This window comes from Macaca mulatta, chromosome 9, assembly GCF_049350105.2.
Source record: "Macaca mulatta isolate MMU2019108-1 chromosome 9, T2T-MMU8v2.0, whole genome shotgun sequence".
Taxonomy (NCBI): domain Eukaryota; kingdom Metazoa; phylum Chordata; class Mammalia; order Primates; family Cercopithecidae; genus Macaca; species Macaca mulatta.
In genome coordinates this window covers 4,906,722-4,932,228 of record NC_133414.1, presented here as the reverse complement: position 1 = coordinate 4,932,228, position 25,507 = coordinate 4,906,722, and the positions used below count along the sequence as shown (strand labels likewise).

The following is a 25,507-nucleotide window of genomic DNA, read 5'->3' as shown; positions in this document are numbered from 1 at the left end:
TGCAAATGTCTCCTGCGGAAGGGCTGGCACCAGTGGCCCTGAGAGCGGGTGCTGCCAGTGTGCCTGTGTTTAATATCCTGCTGACCAGAGCAACTCCAGCCCAGTTCAAATCTCTGCAAACATCCATCGCAAGTACACTATGGGCTGCACAGAACATGGGTGAGGGTTTGTGAAGGTTTAGGGCCATTGGATGAAACCTACAGCATGAAGGAGTACGGTTGAGATTCTCACACTCCCTGCTCTGTGTGTTTCCAAGGAGAGAGGCCGAAGAGAAGGCAGCCTCTCTTCGTCCCTCACTGGCCTCTTCTACAGCCCAGGGTCATGCCTCAAATCTCCTTCTCATTCCCTCATGAAACCCGCGGGGGGTTAGAAACAGTGTCTCTGGGGCCAGGCTGACCACCAGGAAATTCCAACCAACCCACTGGGACCCCCAGGGTGAGCAAAGCCAAGGGTGCAGGGCCGGACAGGGAGACCAGAAACCACCTTATCCGATTTCCCCTTTTATATTATCTATGTTTTACAATAAATCAGGCTGTAATCTTTAATTGGTGAGCCAGGTGAATTAATGTAGGTCTGGTTACAGAGTTAGTGTGGTGTTCATGCAAAATTAAATGTGCATGGCCCCTTTGCAAAAATTAGGATTTTAAAACAGACACAGCACAACTCATGCCAGTTTATCTCCACATGTTACACCATGGCCAGAAGCTGTGGGCAGCATATATGTGTGTGTGTGTGTGTGTGTGTGACGTGTCCTTTGTGTGTGAACATGTGCATGAGTGCACCTCTGCATGTGGACATATCTGTGTGCATGTCAAGGGGAGCTCACCATAATCTCAAAAGACACAATACTGACCCCTGTAATCCTGAATGTGGAGATCCCTAAAGATCAAAATCTGAAAAATATTATTCAAGAAAGAAATAATTTAACATTCTTTAAAAGGTATATTTATTTACATGTTAAAAGGGGGAGATTCATTTGACCAACCTGACAACACTAACAGGCACTTTACTCAATAAGATAGGCAGCAACAGCATTCATATTTTCACAAGCGTACGCACCCAGGTACACAAACGTGGTCACACGGGCATGCCAGTTACAAGCAAAACTGAGGGGCCCCATCTAAGAAAGTGGCCCAGAAGCTCACTCTCTAAGCACGTATCACTGAGGTGGGCAACTGTGCACCCAGCTGCATAACCACCATCTTCTGCCACACTGCGACGGACATTCCAAGTCTTTTGATGAGACGGATCAAAAACCACGCGTGTGCCACGGTTTGGTGAAATGTTCTCGCTCACGATGCAGATGTGGGAAAGGGACATCTGTTCGTTTACTGAGGAAGTCACACACGCACAGCGTCATGCACAGTGAAAACACAGGCGAGAACGTAGTCTACGGAGCTGCATGTGCAGAAAATGCACTGGACAAATTAGAACTCTCTCAAGGCCTCCACACAAGGTAAACCTCCAGTATTGAAAATGATGCAAAGATGAAATACACCACAGAGCAAATGTTTTTTTAAAAAAATGCTGGCGATTTAAAATAGTGAAAAATAAGTAAAAACAGAAAAAGAGACTAAGCTAAATTAAAAGAAAAAAATTGACATTTGAAAAAGTGTCTTACAGGGATAGATTATGGGCAACTATGGGAGATGGGCTGTAAGAGCCTGCTGTTCATAATTATTAACTGTATTTTGAAGTCTTTCATCGAAATCAATAGCTGCTTTTTTTTTTCTTTTACGACGTGGTTCTCCTTGGAGAATACATTGACGTGCATTTTCCGCGTGGGGCTGCTCCAGTTGGAATTCCTCTATGAGTTGACATGCGCGGCCGTGGGTATTTCCTACTAAGTTTTGCCGTCTTCTGTGCTGCGCTCCTGTGTGGTTTTGGGCATGCGGAAACCCACTGTGGGTGCACTCATGCGCGGACCACAGATGTGTCAAATAAGCCTGAACAGCCACACTGTTGCCTGAGTGTCTTCCTATCCTACCTCACACGTGATTATTTTCCAACCAGCCAGGAGCCTCGTGGACTCCTTCAGGCAAAGGCAGTTTTAATTCATTAAAGCTCCTGGAATGTCATCCGCTGGAGGGAACGGGACTGCCGACAGTGGCACATTTTAAATTGAAGTTTTCCTTGTCATACCTCGTGGACAATCCTCTCATCTGAATTTTTCACCTAATGCATTGGGACGTATGAAAAGGAAATAAATGTTATTGGAAATACCTTGAAATTCACCGGTAGAAACGTTGGTTGCACCAAATTTCAAGTCTGTCATTATGGTTTGGAGATTCCATTGGAATTCATAGTATTCTGAATAAAGACAGACAACAAGGTGATAGTTCCTCCTAATGCCATGCAACTATCCTGTGATTGTGATTTGGGGGGTTTTAGTTGTTCAGGATTTTAGACTTCACGGATTTTGATCTCTTGGGATTGTCTTCAGGGGTTATGATTCAAGCCTGGGCATGTGCTCCATCTGTCCATTCCTTCAGAGTGGTTTTACATGAAATTACGGGAGATGGTGAGGACCATGCCATGCCTGTCCCTCCCTGTGAGGCCCACAGAGGAGCGCCACCCATCGGAGTGGGTGGGGTTCTGCAGTAGAAGGCACCGAAGCCCACGCGCTCAGAGTCACTTTGCTCTCTCCCCTGCGTCACTGAAGAAACGCCCCCAGGCAGCATTAGGTGTCAGGTGCAGTGACACAGCTGTGAGGGCCTGAGTTCCTGCGAGGCGTTCCTAATACAGTTCGCTAAGGAAAATCACAGGGAAGCAGACAGCGCAGAGCTTATCAAGGAGGGTGGTAATAGGGGCAGTGTTGGTGGCTAAACACCAGAATATCAGCCAGTCTGGAAGGTCCGGGGAGCAATTCCTAAAGGACTAGAGAAAGAGGGGCAGAGAGAAGGAGAGAGAGGCAGGGACTAAGAGAGAAGGAGTCAGAGAGAGAAGGAGAGAGAGAGAACAGCAGCAGGACAGGCAGGTCTGCGCTTCTGCTAGGAGCTGTCCTCCAGGAGACAGAGCCTCTACACAACTGTGTGTGGATGCCCAGGCAGGGGAGCAGTGAGTGAGGTCAGCAGTGACCTACGGTAGTGGTCCCCATTTGTCATCTGAAGTTTTTAGGGATGTCTTTTCATCATCATGCTTGCAAGTGGGGAAAGTTTGTACCAAGCAGGAAACTTTCCTAGTTTCATGGTAAAAGTTTGATATATAAAAAGAATGATATTTATCCTACATATAAGCAGGAATTCTTTTCCTCCACTTCCCTCCTGATCAGGCTCTGCTGCACAGATCTCTCTGTGGGCCCTTGAATGCCCTTCTCTCTTACTGGGCTTCTCAGAAAATCTCACGCCTCCGTCCTGCCTGAGCAGACGCACGTCCAGTTTCTGCCCTCTCGCTCCAGCACCCACTGGGTTCCGCTGAGTGCAAGTCCAGTGTTTTGGCAGCAGTCAAAGCCTTTAGTTTCATCCCTCTTTTTGGCCTCATTAAGGAAATAATTTGCCTCACAAGGGAATGTAGTTTAAGAGTCCTAAGGCTGAAATTGCTCCTATCTGGTGAGGATGCAATGTAAAGAACAGCCTGCAGGCCCGTACCCAGTTGTATGTGACTTATTAACCATGAATCCCTCTGTGTTAAAATTCTGGTTTTATCCAGCGGAAGACGTTGGTACTCACTTGAATAATGACATCTTCAGTAAAAAGTCAGCCATGCTAATTTTATGAAATATCTACTGGTAGCTTACGCTGGTTTCACAAACAGTTTTTCGCCTCTTCTACTGAAGAATGGGAGATGATCAACACACTGAATGATTTTCTCTTTAACATGGAGTAATCTATCTGCTTCTGTATAAACTGCGTTCCATTTTTCTTGGCATAATGGCTTCCTCTTTTGATGAAACGAGCCTTTTGCATTTATGAAAAATACGTGTAATGTTGGCTTCTGGCTGAGATAACTTAACAACTTCCTGAATTCAGATATTGGTAGAGTGCATGTAACAGCAACTAGTAATTAAGGCGGTATTGATTGGTTCAGCCTGGTCTAATCATAGACTGTATAATAAATCATAAGGCGTTTTGCAATTAGGAAAATCCATACTAAATAACAAAGTACTGTTATCTTAGTAGCCTTAATAAGTATGGAGTCATGCATTATGGAATAATTGCTACAACACAGTGTACCTGTTTCGAATCACTCTCCATTCATCACACGCAACAAACCTCTTGTTTTCGTGGAAACTGCTGTTCTGGGTAAAAGGCACTGGTGAAATACTCCACTAATATCCCCTGAACGCTTGTTTCTCCTCCAGGAATTTTCCATATCTTCAAATGCTAGGAGAGCCTTCTCCCTCCATCCCCACCCAGGGAGTGATTAAGGGCTCCATTATTTCAGTGGTAGCCACTAGGACCGCAACATTTATAGTGCTTTCAGCATTTCCATTACAGACCCCTAATAAATGACCAGCTATAAAGCAAAATTGAACCAGCTGGGAACAAAGTTGGCATAAAGAGATTTCAGCCTGAGAGTAGGTATTCTTTTTTATGAAGATTTTTCCATTTAGTTTTAAAATATATAGAAGACTTTTATTTACATTTGCCATCTATTTCGCAGAAAAAAGTACAAAAGAGAATTGTATTACTTTAAAAATTCGAGCTTATATTGCTTCTAAAAAAAGACACTGTAAACAACTTTTATCTGGATTCCTGTGTAGTTAATAGAGTCCTTTTTTATTCCATGACATGGTTCAATTTATAGCTATGAAAAGTTAAAAGGCTATGAACTCTGTGGTTATCATCATTTGACTGAACCGTGTTTCGAAAAGACTCTACGTGTTTTAGAGCTGCAAGGGATCATGAGATTATTTAATGCAGTAGTCATTTGTGAGAGGAAGGAGCTGAGGACACACGGAACTTCCCAAGGCTATATAGGCCATGTGAATTACAGAGTTGAGGTTCTAACGCAAGGCCCAGGAGCTAAACCTCCACACCCAGATCTGCATCCAAAGGGCAGCTGCCATCCAGTGTCATCCCCAGTTCCAGGCACCAGGGCCCACGGCTGAACTGAGATCGCCCAGTTCTAATCTCTCATGACCCTTCACTGCTCTGCACTTAGCAGAGCCTTCGCGCTCACTCAGTTGTGATGAGACCTAAAGTCAGACATGTTCTATGGGACTTCCAAAGGCACATGGCAGCCCCAACAATGGGTCAACCCTGCCATCCCCGTCGCCCTCATTACTAATACTGATGGAGCAATGCCACTGCTGAGGACCCCTGGAGACACTGTGCGTGTATCATTTACGCTCACGCCATCAGGAGGGTGCTCTGATTGATGCAAACCACAGACCAGAGAAGGAACCTGGGTGACTGTCCAGATGGCAGTTGATCAAGCGGTGGGCCTTGTCTGGGAATCCAGCCTGGGGCTCAAACCCTAGACACACTAGACCAACTGGGATGAAAGCATTTTGCTTTGAAAATTATGCATTTTGAAAATGGTAAAGTGTTTGTTTACATTAAATTATACAGTTCTCTTAGTGATCTATGGGCTCCAATTTTTTTTTTTTTTTTTTTTTTGAAAATGTGTTCCTTTTGTGATTCTGATTTGTTACAAATGAAGCCACTTTTGCAAGATGATGACAGTGAGAGATGTCTGGCCTGGCCAGCTCCCTCTTGATTCTAGCCTAACAGGCTGGTTGTCTTCCCTCATTCCTGGGCATAGGCCAAGCTAACTGTGGGAGAAATTTAGTTCATAGTTTAATTGTGAAGCAAGAATGATTATAAGTTCCTCCCTAAAACTGGTTCCTTCCTTGTCTGGGGCTGAAACTGACTTTGTAAGACTAATGCAAGGGTACAAGATTAGGATTTTGTGATGGGCCTGGATTCTGCTATAATGTAGGAATAGTTTGTATAATCTCTCCCTGCTCAGGAGTCAAGTGGCCAGAGATCACAAGATTTGTGACTTCCTCAGTTGCTCTTATAGGTAACAAGACTATTGTAGAACCTAAAATTGGTCTTTTGAGATGTTTTTCAAACTTTTTTTTAATTATTATTATACCTTAAGTTCTGAGATACATGTGCAGGACATGCAGGTTTGTTACATAGGTATACACATGCCATGGTGGTTTGCTGCACCCATTAACCCATCACCTACATTAGGTATTTCTCCTAATGCTCTCCCTTCCCTAGGCCTCCACCCCCCAACATGTCCTGGTGTGTGATGTTCCCCTCCCTGTGTCCATGAATTCTCATTGTTCAACTCCCACCTATGAGTGAGAACATGTGGTGTTTGGTTTTCTGTTCCTATGTCAGTTTGCTGAGAATGATGGTTTCCAACTTCATCCATGTCCCTGCAAAGGACATGAACTCATCCTTTTTTATGGCTGCATAGTATTCCATGGTGTATATGCACCACATTTTCTTTATCCAGTCTATCATTGATGGACATTTGGGTTGGTTCCAAACTTTTGCATTCTAGCAACTGACTGAGCCCACCCGGGTTCATGACTGGTGACTCAACCGGTTCCCTGGACCTCACCAAGAGGTGGACTCAGAGCATGAGGACTGCACTCAATGCTCCTGTGATTACATCCCCAACCAACCAGCAGCACCCATTCCCTCGCCCCCTGCCCACCAAACTGTCCTTAAAAAGCCCCAACCTTCAAGCCTTTGAGGAGACTGATTTGAGTAATAACTGTCTTCCATGTGGCCAGCCCCATCTTAGTTAAACTCTTTCTTTACTGCAATCCCACAGTCTCAGTGAACCAGTTTTATCTGTGCAGTGGACAGAGAGAACCCATCTGGCGATGACATGTAGACCCAGTCGTTGACACTGAGGCCGATGGAAGAGCAGGAAGCCCCACATTGTTCATTTATTCACAACACACGTGTATTTTTCCAACTACGACATACAATATAGTAATTGATTTAAGCTCATCTATTAAAAATGCTATACAACATGGTGACTGTAGTTAATAATAATGTATCGTATACTTGAAAATCACTGAGTAGATTTTCAGTGTTCTCACCACACACACAAAAATAAGTATATGAGGTAATGCACGTGTTAATTAGATCAAGTTAGCCGTCTTACAATGTATACATATTTCAGAATACCATGTTGCATGCCATAAATATATAGAATTTTTGTTTGCCAATTAAAAATAAATTAAAAGAGCATGGAAAGTAAGAAAATGCTATGCCCAAGAGGAATCTGAGGAAATTAGACAACTGAGTATAACAGGATCTCCTGGATGGGTTCCTGAAACAGAAAAAGGGCATTATGTAAACACTAAGGAAATGTGAAGAAAGTATGGCAACAGCAATGTACAATATTGGTTAATCAATTGTGAGAAATGTACTTTACTAATAGAAGGTATTAATAATTGGGGAATTGACCATAGGTTGCAGAGGAACTCTTAGTATTATCATTCCAACTTTTCTACGAATCTAAAACTAAAGTAAAAAGTTTGTTAAAAAACAAAAACATTATGCTAAATAAAAGAAGTCAAGCACAAAAGACCACGTCATATGATTCCATTTCTTTGAAATGTCCATAACAGGGAAATCTAAGAGACACAGAAGAGACCAGTGCTTCCTGAGGACTGGCAGTGGGGTGGAGTGGGGGCGGGGTGGTGGAGGGGAGTGTGGTGACAGGTAACAGACATCAGCTTTCTTAGATAATGAGAATACTCATGTTCTACAAGTTGATTGGTGATGGTTGCACATATCTGTGAATATATTTAAAACCATTACATTGTACACTTTCATTGGGCAAATTGTATGGTATGAGAATTATATGTCGATAAAGCTTACTAATTTAAAACATGCTATAAACTAAGAAGTCATAGAGAGCTGTTGAAATTTACAGGGTCAGTAATGAGCTCTTTTCAGACGAGTGCTTTCAAAGGGCCAATAAAATAAACACTAAATATCAGTCTTCATTAGACATCAATACTCAAAGACATAAATTTTATTAAAAATATGGTCATTCAGATCTGTTGAATTAAACTCTGTGTAAATTTAGAAACCTCATAAAAAGGAAATCTATCTTTCTATATATGTATACAGATATATCTTTTAAGTGTAAACGGCTGAATTAAAACACTTTTATTGTGAGGGTTTACAGAAAAATACAGTGCACATAAAAAACATGTATTATTTATTAAACTAAAGAATAGACCCGCTGACTGTTAATATGAAAGGCTTAGCAATAATTGTATTCACAAAGCACAAAGGTTTAACAGTCAGCAGATTCGATCTGTGAATCACGGCTATTGAGCCAACCACTTCTTTTTGTTTTTTAATTTAATTTTATTTTATTGATACAGAGTTTTGCTCTTGTTGCCCAGGCTGGAGTGCAGTGGTGCGATCTCAGCTCACTGCAACCTCCGCCTCCCGGGTTGTCCTGCCTCAGCCTCCTGAGTAGATGGGATTACAGGTGCCTGCCACCAAGCCCGGCTAACTTTTTTGTATTTTTAGTAGAGACGGGCTTTCACCATGTTGGGCAGGCTAGTCTCAAACTGCTGACCTCAGGCAATTCACCTGCCTTGGCCTCCCAAAGTGCTGGGATTACAGGCGTGACCCACTGTGCCCGGCCTGAGCCAACCATTTCTAAAGGCAGGAGATGTGAGAAGGGACAAAGGCTCTCTGGGTGATTCCCCATGAACAAGCTTCCGACTTTGCACCTCGGCTAATCCCAAAGCTCGTGTTTCGCGTTTCCCTAACATTCCAGAGGTTTTCTTGGTTTGCATCCTGGCTTTTCCTTTCTCCACTTAGAGAGGCTTCCTCACCTCCCTGGCCTCTCCAGGCACCCTTGTCTTCATCCCTTCCTTGGCTCTATTCACTTCCTTTTCCAACCTCCCAAATGTCTGCTTTCGTTTTTTTTGTTTTTTTGAGATGGAGTCTTGCTCTGTCGCCCAGGCTGGAGTGTGGTGGCACCATCTCGGCTCACTGCAAGCTCCGCCTCCCGGCTTCACACCATTCTCCTGCCTCAGCCTCCTGAGTAGCTGGGACTACAGGCACCACCATGCCCGGTTAATTTTTTGTATTTTAGTAGAGACGGGGTTTCACCATGTCAGCCAGGATGGTCTCAATCTCCCAACCTCGCAATCCGCCCGCCTCGGCCTCCCGAAGTGCTGGGATTACAGGCTATGGGACATTATTTAGCACCTATCATGTTTATTGGTTAAAATGTGTTCCCCCACCCTGGTTAAAAACAGCTGGGTTGAGTTTCCTGTTTATTTCTACAAGACAGTGCTTCTGAATGTGGGGCCGGGGCTGGCATCACAGGAGAACTCGCGAGAACTGCAAATTCTCAAGCCCCTCAATCCCCCCAGGCCTACGCCTCTGGAAGCTCTGAGATGGGACCCAGAAGCTGGGCCTTAACAAGCCCTCCCAGTGTTTCTGAGGCATGTTCAGGTTTGGGAACCACAGGTCTAAAAGAAACAAAACCCATTCGAGGACATTTGGGTTCTCTCGTTCCCGACCCTCACCGTCTGCTTTGTGTACACTAAAGGACAAACGGCACTGCATTGTGAAATGCATGCTAAGGCGGTGGAGGGAAGGAGGCCCGATGATTCCACTACCTCAAAAGAGCATTCAAACTTGATGTTGCATCAGAATCACCTGGAGAACTTGTTCAAAAACTCCTATTTGGTGGATCTGAAATGGGCCCAGGATCTGCATTTTTGCCAAGCTCCCATGAAAGCTGATGTGACTAATCCAGGAACCACACGGGTGTCAAAGAACACACTGATTTACTCCTTGGTTGATCTGGTTAATTGCTGTAAGGGGAAAGAGTCCCAAATAACACACGGTGGTGCCACTGTGACGATAAATAAAGACAAAGAATAACGTTCCCAGCAAGCTCGTGCTGGAGTCATTCCACTGTGCTTATCTCTAATAACCAGAAGGGAGAAGACATCAGGCCTGAGAGATGCTCTTCCTCTCCAGCCAGCTGACCACGGCTGCTGTCCCCGCCACTTCCCCAGGCTTCCCTTGCCTCTTCGGATTTAACGGAAGTATTGATAAGGCCAACACTCAAATTACCTGTAGTCAGTTCTACATTCTTCCCACCTTGCAGCACTTTTAGAACTTTTCGGAAAGTCACTTCTTATGTGTGTAGCAAGACGGAAAAATAAGCCAGTCCTGTCAACTAGGAAGGCTGATTGATCAAGAAGCTTTCAGATAACATTATTAGCTTGTCACTATTGTGCTAATGAGAATGAACAATGTAACTCCCAATGACATCTTGCCTGATTCAGTGTTGTTTTCATGGTTGAGTGAGATGATACCTGTAAAGACATTTAATAATGTGCTGGATATGTCTTCCCATATGACTCCTGTAAGTTACCCTGTATCGTTTCACAATGGTCTTCATTATCTTTGTGGTAGAGATTGATTTGCTTTGTTTCCTGTATTGCTGTGCTGGTGTGGCCTGTTATTATTTAGTGAACTAATATTTGCAAAGTTTGTTTGTTTATGAAAAGAAATCTAGGAAAACTATTTGACTGTCACTTCCAACCTCTGGATAAGATTTGCAATGTCAGATTTATTCCCTGTAATACAATCAGCAATATAATAGTAACTCTTTATAAAAATAATGATTTTTCGGCTGGGTGCAGTGGCTCACGTCTAAAATTCCAGCACTTTGGCAGGCTGAGGCAGGTGGATCACCTGAGGTCGGGGTTTTGAGAACAGCCTGGCCAACAGAGTGAAACCCATCTCTACTAAAAATACAAAAAAGTAGTCAGGTGTGGTAGCAGATGCCTGTAACCCCAGCTACTCCAGAGGCTGAGGCAGGGTGAGACGCTATCTCAAACTAATAATAATAATAATCATCATCATCATCATCATCATCTTTACAAAAAACATGTGGTCTACATTTAATTTTTGAAAACAGTTTCACTCCTCTTATTTCATCTTCAGGATACCTCCTGAGATAAGTATGTTCCCCTCAATAATAATAATAACTATTATTATTGGGTACTAGAGAATGAGAGAGGAGATAACAGTAGATCCCAATAATAATAAGCATATTAAATGATATAAATATATAATGTAGATATATTATATAATAAATATTATTACTGGGTTTTACTGTGTCCTCCAATAGAACTAATAATAAATTATGATTTATTTATTAAATAAATTAATAAATTATGTATTATTTATAATTATCTGTAATACATAATTTATTACAATAATAAATTATGATCAAGAGAATTTGAGATAACACAAATATTTGTTGTGGGAACTAGAACTAAAACCTGCCTTCCCGGCTCACTGTTTCTTATTCTTCAGTAAGATCATCATCGTTTCTTTTTCCTCCTGAGACCAGAGACCCACTCAACGCCACCATTCGGAAACTCATATATGGATTACTTGCATTTTTTCTAATTAAGAACTTTAGCAAACTTAGTAGATTCTAACCTTTTAAATCTGCTACTCAGAAATGAAATAGTCACCAGGCGCGGTGGCTCACGCCCATAATCCCAGCAGTTTGGGAGGCCGAGATGGGCGGATCACGAGGTCGGGAGATCGAGACCATCCTGGCTAACACAGTGAAACCCCATCTCTACTAAAAATACAAAAAACTAGCCGGGCGAGGTGGCGGCGCCTGTAGTCCCAGCTACTCGGGAGGCTGAGGCAGGAGAATGGCGTGAACTCGGGAGGCGGAGCTTGCAGTGAGCCGAGATCACGCCACTGCACTCCAGCCTGGGCAACTGAGCAAGACTCCGTCTCAAAAAAAAAGAAGGGGGAAAAAAAAAAGAAATGAAATAGTCAATCTGTAAATAGAATTAAACAAAAACCAAGTAGTTATTTTCCCACCACTCATTTTTGTAAGCATGTATCTTGCTAAATTTTGCAATCTGTTTCTTACTATGCTAGACACTGTTGAGGACACAAAAGTGACCACAGAAGGGTTTCTCACTGGAAATGATTGTGATCCGGGTGGATGAGATGAGGACAGGAAAGAGGGGACCAAGCTTACCGTCAAGCTGTGAATCTACGCGCGTTAATGAACGTATCTACAAGCTGCATTATTCATTTAATTAAGAACAAGGTTTACTCTTTTCTCACAGGTTAAAAAGCTTGAAGTTAAATAATATTGCTGATGTGCTATAGGGAGTTGGTATTACAGTTTTATCTCTCTACTCCGGGGTCCATTATACCCTCACACGGTACACATGGCTCCATTTAATGGTAATGGAAGTCACACTTGGGTATTGGAAAGATAATTTTCCCCTCTAGAATTTGCACAAGACAATCCTTGAGGGAATCATATTTTTTACAGCCCAGTCATTGCCCTATCTGGACCCAACAAGTAACTCTGCACAGTAATTAAATAAGCACAACAGGCAAATTCAAATTTCAAGAGTCTGAGTTTTATGGTTACAGATGTTCTTCCCAACATAGTCTATTCAGCAGTTCCTTGGGTCATAAATGTTTAATTTTTAATCTATTTTTTATCGGTTTTGTGCAATGCAGGCTGCTAGTATACCAAAAGAATTTTCACTAGTGCATTTTACTTGCAGGAAGTTTGCAGTAATAAAAGTTTTAACAAAATAAAATCAGGTATGTTCCCTTAAAGGAGTGAACATTGCTTTAGCTGAAAACACAGGTCAATGTCCTTATTCTAGAACAGGGACTCTACAGATCTCACTTACAATATTGTTTGTGAGTAGCAGTCTATTTGCAGACTTAATATCATCCAGGGAATCACACGACTTAACTTGCAGATGTGTTATTGAAAACACATAGAGTTACATCATCTATTTGCATGGCAAATGTCCTTTGAAATGATTCACAGACTTGAAACAATAGTCATTTCAGGATATATTTATCTTTTATGACTCAAACACCTGCCCCACTTTTCAGGGGACCTTATGGTATAGACAATACGTGCAGATGAAAGGTAAATTGTTGTTAAAATACCACAAAAAGGAACTGACAAAAATCATAGCTGACATCGCATGTTTGCATATTTATCGGCAGCTATCAACTTGATTTTTAGTTGCCCTGAACACATATTAATTATTACATTATACTGTGGGTGCAGAAGTGAAATCTTCCGTTGAGTTTGTTTGTTTTTGTAACATACAACACAGCACAGGGCCTGACAATTTACAAATGATCACTGAACCTCCCACTGACTTTGACATACCCAGAACCTTATCTCAATCCCTCCTTCGGGTAGACCTGCCCAATACACCACAAGACAGGGTGAGTTAATCAGCACATTTCGGCAAAGAGACTTACTGAAAGTGAAAGGGGGCAGGCTCTTCAGTCAAAAGGGGCACTGGCAAAGGAACTAATGGGTACCACTGAGACCAAGACATAAAGGCCAAGATGGAAAGGAGACGGGAGCCGAGCTCGTGCTCTCCCACTGCACCTAATTCCATTGTCCTTCCAGCTCAGAACCTCCCTGAACAGCAAACACGCTGCCTGGCTGCCTTCTCTCCTGCACTGGGTCTCCCTGTCAATTCCAGAGTTGCTGTTGTTATAACACACAGAATAATCTTGCTTCATACCAACAACACCCTACTTCCCCCAGTGTTCCTAACACCAAAACATCATCTGTCCTTCCATGACGAATGTTCCTAACACCAAAACATTGTCTGTTCTTCCATGATGAATGTGAATTTTCGACTGCACTTTGCCCTTTCTGATGACAAGGTTACAGCCCCTGGCTCATTTAAGGGAAGGCAAAGCTCCCATGGCTGTAGGACTCTCTGAGAAGCTCACATGCCTAACACCGTGATCTGTTCTCTGCAGAGTCCTTCCAGGGCTGGCTTTTCCTCCTGCCCAGTGGTTCCCAGAGGAGGCTGCTTTTTCAAACCGAGTAGCCTATGGAAATATTAAAGACGCTCTGAATAATGACGCTTGTTCTTCATTATTGTGTTTATTTTCATTTCTAGCACTTCGGTTAGTTTATAACTTTAGTTTACAGTACTTGATCAACTTAAAATTCACAAATAACCCTTTCGACTCTGGAGGGAGGACTGAGGTTCCAAAGATCTCCACCTGAATTCCAGCGATCTATTTGTTGGACAAGAGCAGGTTATTTGCTGGGTCTCTGTTTTTTCCTTTCTTCTCCCACAGTAAAGTGTATATTAATAAAAGTACCTAGAACATAGGCTGGGCACAGTGGCTCATGCCTATAATCCCAGCACTTTGGGAGGCCAAGGTGGGCAGATCACCTGAGGTCAGGAGTTTGAGTCCAGCCTGACCAATATGATGATACCCCATCTCTACTAAAAATAAAAAAATTAGCCGGGTGTGGTGGGTGCCTGTAATCCCATCTACTCGGGAGGCTGAGACAGGAGAATTGCTTGAACCTGGGAGGCAGAGGTTGCAGTGAGCCGTGATTGTGCCATTGCACTCCAGCCTGGGCAACAAGAGCATAACTCCATCTCAAAAAAATAATAATAATAATACCTAGAACAGAGGTCAGTCTCAGAACAAGTGGAATCTGGGGTTTCATCTACTGCCCCCGCTAAGGAATGGTGGTGGTCAGGTAAACCCAAACAGCACCGATAATCTCACCAGTGGCTCTGGGAGGGGGAAAAAATGAAGGTTTATCAACTACAGGAGAGAAAGGTATGAGAGTTGGAGAAGATAAAGATATTGAATTCAAATTACCTTCACTTTACGAACCAGGACGTTAAGTGTTCAATACCCACAGGTTTCCATGGTAGCTGTCGGTCCTGACTCAGATTTCACAGTAACAGAGGTGAGGAATTCGTCTGAGAATCCCCATTGTCACAGAGAAAGAGCGTGTGGGCTCATCAATCTTGTGAGAGTGTACATCAGCCTCTCCAAACAAACACAATTAAAAAATAAAGGGAGGAAAGCTGTCACTTGAGGGCCTTGAGTGTACTTGGTGGATAAAATACTTTGTTCCTCATGGAATAAATCTCTCCACTGACAGATTCAGAGTATCATTCCCTATTATTGCTAACGAGAGTTAAATGCCTATTTCCTGCGCTCTGATTGGAATATTTCCTCTGTGTGCTTCTAGAAAGACTTGTTCTAATCGGATATGTATTTGGGAAAAGGGATACAATTGGAGTTAACTAACTCTTTCACTGACTTGAGTTTTGTAGAGCAACGGCACATTGATCAACTGGAACAAGACATTCGTCAACACCAGCCCCATACACAGTGTTCTTTGTTGTGAATATGTTTTCGATTTGCCTTGCAATGCAGAAGTTCAATGCTAAATTCAGGGTACACCCCTCTATTAGTTTGTTCTTACACTGCTAATAAAGACATACCCAAGACTGGGTAATTTATTTAAAAAAATAAGTTTAATGCACTCACAGTTCCACATGGCTGGTGAGGCCTCACATTCATGGTGGAAGGTGAAGGAGGAGCAAAGGCAGCTCAGACTGTGCCATGGCTCCTATTAGCCACAGCTGGAGTGGTTGGAAGGCAGGGCACCAAGTCCTTTGACTGCATACAGCAAGGGGCCCCTGAGCCTGGCCCAGGAAACCATTTTTTCCTCCTAGGCCTCTGTGCCTGTGATATCAGAGTGCTGCCACAAAGGTCTCTGACATGCCCTGGAGACGTTTTCCCCATTGTCTTGGTGACTAACATTTGGCTCTTTGTTACGTATGCAAATTTCTGCAGCAGGCTGGAATTTCTCCCAAGAAAATGGGTTTTTCTTTTCTGTCACATTGTCAGGCTGAAAATTTTCCAAACTTTTATGCTCTGCTTTCTCTTGAACACTTTGCTGCTTAGAAATGTCTTCTGCCAGATACCCTAAATCATCTCTCTCAAGTTCAAAGTTCTATAGATCTCTAGGGCAAGGGCAAAATGCTGCCAGTCTCTTTGCATAGCAACAGTGACCTTTACTCCAGCTCACAACAAGCTCCTCATCTCCATCTGTGACCACTTCAGCCTGGACTTCATTGTCCATATCACTAGAATTTTGGTCAAACCTATTCAACAAGTTTTTAGGAAGTTTCAAACTTTCTTACATCTTTCTGTCTTCTGAGTTCTCCAAGTCTCTAGGAAGTTCCAAACTTTCCCATATTTTCCTGTCATCTTCTGAGCCCTCCAAACTGTTTCAACCTCTGCTTGTTACCTAGGGTCAAAGTTGCTTCCACATTTTCAGGTATCTTTACAGCATACCCCACTACCTGGTACCAATTTACTGTATGAGTCTATTCTCATACTGCTAATAAATACTTACTCAAAACTGGGTAATTTATAAAGAGAAGGAGGTTTAATGGACACACAGTTTGACATGGCTGGGGAGGCCTCACAATCATGGCGGAAGGTGAATGAGGAGCAAAGTCATGTCTTACATGGTGGCAGGCAAGAGAGAGCTTGTGCAGGGGAACTGTCCTTTATAAAACCATCAGATCCGTGAGACTTATTCACTATCACGAGAACAGCATGGGGAAGACCCACTCCCATGATTCCATTACCTCCCACTGGGCTCCTCCCACAACATATGGAGATTTGGGGAGTTTATGGAGATTTGTGTGGGGACACAACCAAACCATATCAACCCCTAAAACAAACCTGTGAAATAGAAATGTGCATTTCTGTGTGGCCAGCAAAATCAAACTCACTCATTTTAAAATCTTTAGTCGCATTTCAGTATAAAATTTTCTGAAAGCATTTTGTAAAGGTAAAGGAAAGAAGCTAATTTAAGCAGCAACCTTTGAAATAATTCATATTCATTAAACCACAAGTAGAAAGAGGGACCGTGAGCTTGGGAGGCATTCTCATATTAAACTCCTCATCCCCAAAAGGAACTGTCTCTCAGGTAAGAAAAGATAAGGAGTCTAAGCTCTTTCTGAATAGATCCATAGGTAAAAAGTAGAAAATATTAAAACACTGGGAACCCAGAGAAGTCCATACAAGAATCAGGGCTTTAGGAGTAGGACTCTAGCTGAAGCCTGAATTTGGAAAAGCTTTTGGAAACAAGCTCTCCTAGCACAACTTTCTGGGTCAGGGACCTCACCAAAGCAGTTTTCATGACCCGGCCATCAGCCCCCGAGTCCAGTCTGCTACACTGCAGAACATCGGGGCTGCTGCTCTAGGATTAAACCCCTTAGCACGTCTGCTGCACTGCAGCATGTCAGGACTGCTACCCCTTAGCAAGTGCCTGTTTTCCTCAAGTAACTCACACAATTGGCAGCCTGTAGTGTGCCCTGTTGTTTAAAGGATGACTGGGATTTTTTTAATTAGACCATCAAAGCCCTGGACTAATAGACTATTGCCAATCCCATCTCTATTCCTTCTCATCTCTTCTCCTTCCTTTTCCATCCTCTTTTTTTATTGGTCTGGTAATTATTTGATTAAAAAAATGTACCCTGATCAGTCTATCTCCAGCAGTCTGTCACCATCTAAATAGTTTTTGAGGTCCCAATAATTATCCCAACTAATGGCTTCCTTGATCACCTTCATCCCTAAAATCAGGCAGCATTTAGATAAAAATTACACATAATTTAGTACTTCATCATATTTTGGTATTATTTCTGTAATTTCATGTGTTTTAGCGTTGTCTTTCTAACCTGGGTATAAGATCCATGAAACTTTGATCATTCTCCTGCATTCCCCCAAAGAACCTAGAACAGAACACAGCACAGGATCCATTGACTGATGGGCTTATTTACTGATGTGACCCAGAGGTGCTCATAACAAACTATAAATATGAAATCAAGACATTCACAAAATAAAGAGATCGGCCAGGCGTGACGGCTCATGCCTATAATCCCAGCATTTTGTGAGGCCAAAGTGAGACGATTGTTTGACCCCAGGAGTTTCAGACCAGCCTGGGCAACATGAAAAAAACCGTCTCTACAAACAAATAAAATAAAATAAAAATAACTGAGTGTCATGGCACATGCCTGTAGTCCCAACTACTCAGGAGACTGAGGCAGGAGGATCGCTTGAGCCCAGGAGTTCCAGGCTGCAGTGAGCAATGATTACTCCACTGCACTCCAGCCTGGGTGACAGGGTGAGACCCTGCCACTCAAATAAAATAAAAAATGAAAAGATCAACATTACAAGGAGAATAAAGTATTTGGCCCAGCACTGAGGAGATTTTACTTAGGCAGATTTATTTCTTTTAATCAGTAAATATTGCAATCCTTAACAAGGAAGTAGGAGACCCAAAGAGAACCCCAGTTTTATAGACTGGTTAGAAAGAAAGAGTGGACCTAAAGCTTATGGCCAGTAAATATAAATAAATAGCAAAAATTCCAACTGCAATTTTATGATTAGCACAAGATTCAGACAATAGAATGAATGGTATTTGACGTCTACATTAAGAAATTTCTACAAAATCAAATAATTGGATCTGTTATGAGTGAACTAAGGTGAAACTGTGTAAAAAGATAACTCAAGAATGTGACATTTCCAAAAAGATAGTACATTTAGAATGTCTGCCGGAATAAAGAGACATAGCTGTTTTACAACTTAGGGTATTAATAGAAAACTTGAGTTGTGGCGAGGCCAGCCACCTGGGAGTCAGCTACCATGGGAAAGGTGGTTTGCTACTCACAGATCCCAAGAGGAAGAGGTGGGCACAGCCCCAGGGCCATGCAAGGAAGCCCAAGGCCAGAGGCAGAGGGAAGGGAAAGCTGGCAAGAGCCTTTATTATGGCTTCCATAGCAAGGCAGGCTTAGCAGGCTTAGGTCTGGCTAGTTTGAATAAATTCTGGGGGCTCTGGGGCATACGGACTGGCCTCAGTTGTCTCGGATCTGGTTGTGAGGTGATTAGGGCAGATGAATAGGGTAGAGGTCTTGAGTGTGAGAGTATGATAAAAAGGGGGTTGAGATGTGGCCCCCAGATGCATCCTAGTGGAAAGCATGCCTCACAGAACTACTTCCAAGAAGAGGAGGTAGGGAGAAGGAGACCGGAACCATTGCAAGGTGATTCAGGCACATGACAGGGTGGTCCAGAAGATTATGTGTCCAGCATATCCATGTAGAGCAGATGTCAAAGCATCACATTTGCAGAGCTGGAAATGTGATTACTACAGTCGCATGGACACAGCAACTGTTAGGGATATGTAAAAAGTAACAAGGGCACATAACCTATGAATTTAACTATTTCACCTTGAACAGGGTGCTATGGTTTCTGTGTCTCCACCCAAATCTCATGTCAAATTGTAATCCTCGGTGTTGGAGGAGGGGCCTGGTGGGAGGTAATTGGCTCATGGGGGCGGATTTCTCTCTTGTTGTTCTCATGATAGTGAGTTCTCACAAGATCTGGTTGTTGAAGATCTTGTGAGATCTTCAAATCTCACTGTCTTCAAATCTTCAAATCTACTTCCCCCTTCACTCTATTCCTCCTGCTCTAGCCATGCGGGACATGCCGGCTTCTCCTTCGCCTTCCGTCATCACCGTAAGTTTCCTGAGGCCTCCCCAGCCATGCTTCCTGCACAGCCTGCAGAACCACGAGCCAGTTAAACCTTCTTGCCTTATAAATTACCAAGTCTCAGGTAGTTTTTTATAACAATGCTAGAGTGGACTAATACGACGGGTCTGAGAATCAGGTCACTATTCAGATGGCAGAAAGCTACCTACTATTGAAACATGAAATCAAGCCTACTGCCTGTGCCCTGGCCTCTTCTACCTTTGCAGCAGAAAAGGAAGCCAATTTACAAACAAGATAGAGAAAGCTAACAAGTGACCAAAATAGATTTCGATTGTAAGTGAAATAAACTTAACTACAACATTGAGCCCATAACCTTGGTAGTAAAATAAAATGAAGTGAAAGAAGCGATGCTGTAATAACAATTTAATATTCACCAGATTGTAAAGCGAATCTAGGAGGAATCATTGTTCATGCAAGAAGAAAATTACCACCCAATATAATCTGTGGTGAGACATATTCATGGCCACCCAGAGAGCCCCAAAATCTAAATGGTGATTTTCTTTAAAATGATGGCTGGGCGCTGCTGGTGCTTAATTAATTTCTTCATGTCCTCCAGAGTAGGATGAGCTGTACCTGCTTCAAACACGCCTGAGGATGAGGCTATACCACAGGAACTACCTGGATTGCAGGAGAGAGGGGAGTGGGTGGCCTTCACCAATGGCCACTGAGTGATTGCATACTGGAAAGGCATTGGTCTAAAACTCAGAAGGCCTCAGTTCTCACCAGAGCCCTGCCCATAGGCAGCTGTTTGATCCTGAGCAAGGAATGTAGCTCTTTTCATGTGTTGAAATACTGAGGTTTTTCCATATCTCAGAGAAGTGGGTAGGATTAAAGGATTTTTAAATTTTCTTCCAAGGCAGCCATTACACTGACCCACAGCCATCATGCCTGAGCATAAGAATATGCTGCCATTGCCTAGACCATTACCCCTTCTCTTGTGTTGTTGGCCAGAAATGCCCCAGACACTTCATGGTACCTTAAAACTTATTTAGAACATCCACAAGCAACTCTTTAGGGACACCCTTACCATCTCGGAAGGTATATAAATGCAGGCTGTTACCAATAGGAAAGTCTTAGTATTGGATCACCATGAACACACAATGGCATTCAAGGTATTGTGCAAAATTGTTTTTTATTTTACTTGTTAGCCCATTCAGAACTAACCTCATGTGCACCTCCAGGAGTCCCTCTTCTCTCCCGTTACAATCACTCAAAGTTATTCCCTGGATCTCGGACCTTCCTCCAGCATCCTGGCTTCAAATTGGAAAAGCAACACTAAATATTGCATAATACCAGTCTTGTACACTTCTGAAGACTTCAGGTTCTTTAGAATTCCATTCTATTAAAGGTTCCCACCCTGAAAGGGGCTAGAGAACAGGAAGGAAGGAAGGAAGGAAGGAGGGAAGGAAGGAAGGGAGGGAGGGAGGGAGGGAGGGACGGAGGGAGGGACGAAGGGAGGGAGGGAGGGAGAGGAGGGGAGAGGAGGGGAGAGGAGGGGAGGGAAGGAAGGAGGGAAGGAAGGAGAGGAAGGGAGAAAGAAGAGGAAGGGAGAAGGGGTCGCTCTCTAGGTTATTAAGGCAACTTTGTTGAGAAACTATGCTTGCATTTAAATATGAGATTGTCCTAATATTTGGGTTTTCATAACTCAGAGCTTCAGTCAGGTACATCACTGGGCTCAGCCAGATATACGAATCATCTGCTCCTGGGTCTAGTAGGTAATGTACTTGGCCACAATCTTAGTTTTCTCATAAAGAAACTTCATCTTCTAGGCTTCCCCAGTAGGATTCTGTAAAATCTGTTTATCCCTGCCCCTAGTAAACGTGTGAGCATATTATTCCTTCCCCTTCTCATGTCTGCATTAGCACAGCTCATTTCAGTAAGGCCATTCTTTAAATACAGCAAATAAAAGACCACTTGTTCTTCAGCTTTAAAACTCTTTTCTATTATAAGCACATATTGCAGAATTCTATACCTTTTGTGTCCTTGACAAACTACTAGAGAACTTCTGAACATTGGTTCCCACAGAAAGACGGGGCCTCTTCTCCACATAGCAACACCACCCTCCGCCTCCGGCCAGGCCTTCAGCTATACTGACACCCAGGTCCCTCCACCCTGGGCCTCCAGCAATACACACACCCAGGTCCCCCAACCCTGGGCTTTCAGCTATACCCCTCCCAGCTCCCCAAAACCCTGGGCCTTCAGCTATGCCCACACCGGGGTCCCCCCCACCCCACGTGGGCCTTCAGCTATGCCCATACCCGGGTCCCCCCCACCCCACCTGGGCCTTCAGCTATGCCCACACCCAGGTACCCCCACCCCACCTGGACCTTCAGCTATGCCCACACCCAGGTACCCCCACCCCACCTGGACCTTCAGCTATGCCCACACCCAGGTACCCCCACCCCACCTGGACCTTCAGCTATGCTCACACCCGGGTCCCCCCCCACCCCACCTGGGCCTTCAGCTATGCCCATACCTGTGTCCCAGTAAACACCTCTTGGCTCATGTCCTTCAATTTTCGATTCTCATTCTGACGTTGCTGTTACCAAATGATCCTCTTCCTCTGTCCAAAGTAAGCTTAATTATTTTGAATGGTTTGCTGTTTTTCTCCCAGACCACCCCCGTCACTCCCAATGCCACATGCACCAGGGTTCCCCTGAGCCCACGCTCCAATCATGAGACAGCAGCTCTGCCCTCTTCCTACTCCCAAGCGTTTGCAAGCGTCTATGGTTTCATTTCTGTGACTGTGAATATCTATGAGATGAGATCTTTGTTTATTAATATCTATATACTCCGACATACCTGACTCTTGGATGTTTCCAGATAAACGTTTATCGAATTGATGCAAATTACTCCTGAGACTGTGGCAGCATCCCCGGTTGTGAACCTTCTGTGTGCTCAGCGCAGTGTCCTCCTTTCCACTCTGACTCTTAGCACTCCCTGCCTGACTCCATCTCTGACGGCAGTGGGGGTGGCTGGCGTGGAAAACAAAAAAGCTCTGAAGACCTGAGCTGTAGTCCTCGCTCTGTCACTCGCGGGCCATAGTGCCTCAGACACATATTGTGCCTATCTGTAAAATCAGGGCTTGGCCTTGCTGGGTAGTTTCCAGCAGCATTCTCTGAAGGAGACCTGGAGCCCACCCTGGAGGCAGAGGGAGCCAGAGGAAGGTGCAGCCAGTCTCCCCTAGCCCCAGGCCCAGCAGATCACCCACCACTGTGCTGCTTCTACAAAAATCTCACAAGGCTGTAGAAGGCTGTGTATTAGTCTGTTCTCATGCTGCTATGAAGAAATACCCAAGACTGGGTAATTTATAAAGGAAAGAGGTTTAACTGACTCACTGTTCTGCAGGGCTGGGGAGATCTCAGGAAACTCGCAATCATGGCGGAAGGGGAAGCAAATATGTCCTTCTTCACATGACGGCAGCAAGAAGAAGTGCAGGGAGAAGGGGGAAAGCCCCTTATAAAACCATCAGATCTCGTGAGAACTCACTCACTACCAAGAGAACAGCATGGAGGTAACTGCCACCCGGCCCCATGATTCAATTACTTACCACTGGGTCCCTCCCACAACACGTGGGGATTATAGGAGCTACAATTCAAGATGAGATTTGAGTGGGTACACAATCAAACCATATCAGCTGGTCTAGGTGATCCCTCAAGTTTCCCTCAGCTTCCCGGCATGAATATTCCTACTCATGACCACACTTCCTGCTGCAGCAACCGCCATCCAAACCAAAGCAGACACAGAGTTAAAAGCCCAGATGCATGAAAACATGCTGAATCCCACTAGTCATTATGAAAATGCAAATCAAAACCACAATGAGATACCACTTCACAGCCACTAGGCTGACGGCTATAAAGACCAAAAGCAAAAGATAAAGTTTTGTAGGCTGTAGGGAAATTGGAATTCTTGTGCTGGTGGGAATGTGAAATGCTACAGCCACTGAATAAAAATAGCATAGCCATTTCTCAACAAAGTAAACATGGAATTAGCTTACGATCCAGCAATTCCACTTCTGGGTATATGCCCAAAAAAATTGAAAGCAGGAACTCAGATGTCCTAACAGGCATGCTCACGGCAACATTATTCACAATAGTCAAAATGTGGGAACCTCCCCAGTGTCCATCAACAGACAAATAAGCAAAACATCGTGTATCCATTTACAGTGGAATATTATTCTGCTTGAAAAGGAAGCATAGACACGTGCCAGAACATGGATGAAGCTTGCAGATAGCATGCTAAGTGAAACAAGCCAGACACAAAAGGACAAATACTGTATGATTCCACTCCTAGGATGTCCCTCAAGTCATCCCATTTCATGGAGACAGAAAGTGGAAGCGGGGTGGCCAGGGGTTGAGGAAGGGATAATGGGGAGTCAGTGTTTGATGGGGACAGAGTTTCAATTAGGGAAAGATGTACACTTTCCAGAGATGGATGGTGTTGATTTTGTTGCACAACAATGTGAATGTACTTAATGCCCCTGAAGCGCACACCTAACAATGGCTGAAATGGTAAACTTTATGTTATGTTTTCTAGTTACCACACTAGAAAACCCTCTGGATCCCGGTTCCGGGAAGGATAACCTGTCAGATAGGAATGAGAAAACGCATCCTGGAACAACAGCTGGGACTGTCTAGCTGGTGATATTTACTGACCAGACTTGTGCATGTTTCCTCTTTGGCAGCAGAGCCCCCGGCACCGTGGTGGCCAGGCTGTGGAGAATAAAAATAGAGCCTCTGCTTTTAGCAGTGTCTTTCATAAGTTGCAAGCACTGACACTTTCATGCAAAAAGCAACACTTTCTTTTTGTGCCCTCGGAAGGGGAGTCACTCCATATAAAATTGCTCTTGACACGTCGGACTACATGCCTAGTTAGTAGCACTGGGTTCCTGCCACTTCCCTAGAACCTCTGAACATTTCTTTTCCAAAATGCATTTTAACCACAAACCTGCCCCAGGAGCAAACTCCGTGAGTCTGATGCTGCCAGTGCACCTACCTGCGCGCACACAGCTTCAGTGACTTTTCTGACACTGGCTGGAGCTTCGCCTTTCCAGCTGGATTGAGGATTCAACAGGGTTACCTGAATGTCAACCAACTTTTGCTTTTTAGGGGCAAACATGGTTTGCTGGTGTTCTAGAAGTATACCCTATTCATTGCAAAAACCGTGCGTGTATGTGATGTTTTACGAGTCTTCTCAGTCAAACGCACAACCTAGCTACACACCTTTAGATAGAAGTTCCCTGAGGACAGGCCCCTTGTCAGTGTTTTTCAACTCTGTGCCACCAGCACATGGTTCACAAGAGAAGCTCAAGCAGTCAGCACAGTGACATGAAGTCCGTGGCCCCAGGCATGTTTTCTTTGGGACAGAGGGGGGTGGTTCCTCTATATAAATACTAAGAGATATATTTTTAAATGAGTTGATACAAACATGAATATGATCCAAGAGGAATTCATTATTACTATAATCATTTCTCTCTTCTGATTTTCAAAGAAATGAGACCTAGGTGGGCGGATCACAAGGTCAGGTGTTTGAGACCAGCCTGGCCAACATCATGAAACCCTGTCTCTACTAAAAATACAAAAATTAGCAGGGCGTGGTGGCGGGCACCTGTAGTCCCAGCTACTAGTGAGGCTGAGGCAGGAGAAGTGCTTGAACCCGGGAGGTGGAGGTTGCAGTGAGCCGAGATCGCACCACTGCACTCCAGCCTGGGTGACAGAGCGAGACTCCATCTCAAAAACAAAAACAAACAAAAAAAAGAAATGAGAGTTGAATGATTTCCAGGGGTTCCTGGCAGCATCTTGGCCTAGGCCCTGTGCCTCCAGTAGCCCAGGGAGGAGCTGCTCTGCACACAGCTGGATGAGCATGAAGCAGGGGAGAGAGCAACGCCCCCACCCTGCCACCCCCTCCTTGGTGGTTTTGAACCTCAAAGAGACAGTTAGCAGCAGATGGTGACCTGCAGAACCTCGCAGGCGCATGACCGGCCCATCCACCCATTTCCATGCATTTTTTACAGGTAAGAAACCTTAAGGCTGCAGTGGCCAAACTTCTCCAAGGTCACACAACAGGTGAGTGGAAGAACAAGGACCAGAACCAGCAAGTCAGCCCTTCCCACCCCCAGA

The 25,507-nt window shown here is 44.0% G+C and overlaps 1 long non-coding RNA gene across 7 annotated transcripts; it reads right to left on the bottom strand.

The window, feature by feature from the left end:
* Positions 1-22,928, bottom strand: LOC107000010 (uncharacterized). 7 transcript variants are annotated; one of them, XR_013397887.1, is made up of 5 exons: positions 22,727-22,928; positions 22,191-22,363; positions 21,865-21,951; positions 20,553-20,642; positions 1-7,245 (listed from the first exon to the last, which is right to left on the bottom strand). It is a non-coding gene; the product is annotated as an uncharacterized LOC107000010 (long non-coding RNA). The 7 variants fall into 7 exon arrangements; XR_013397890.1 differs by having other exon boundaries at positions 20,553-20,638; XR_013397889.1 differs by lacking the exon at positions 1-7,245 and adding an exon at positions 19,721-20,006 and having other exon boundaries at positions 20,553-20,638.
* Positions 22,929-25,507: the final 2,579 nt, after the last annotated feature.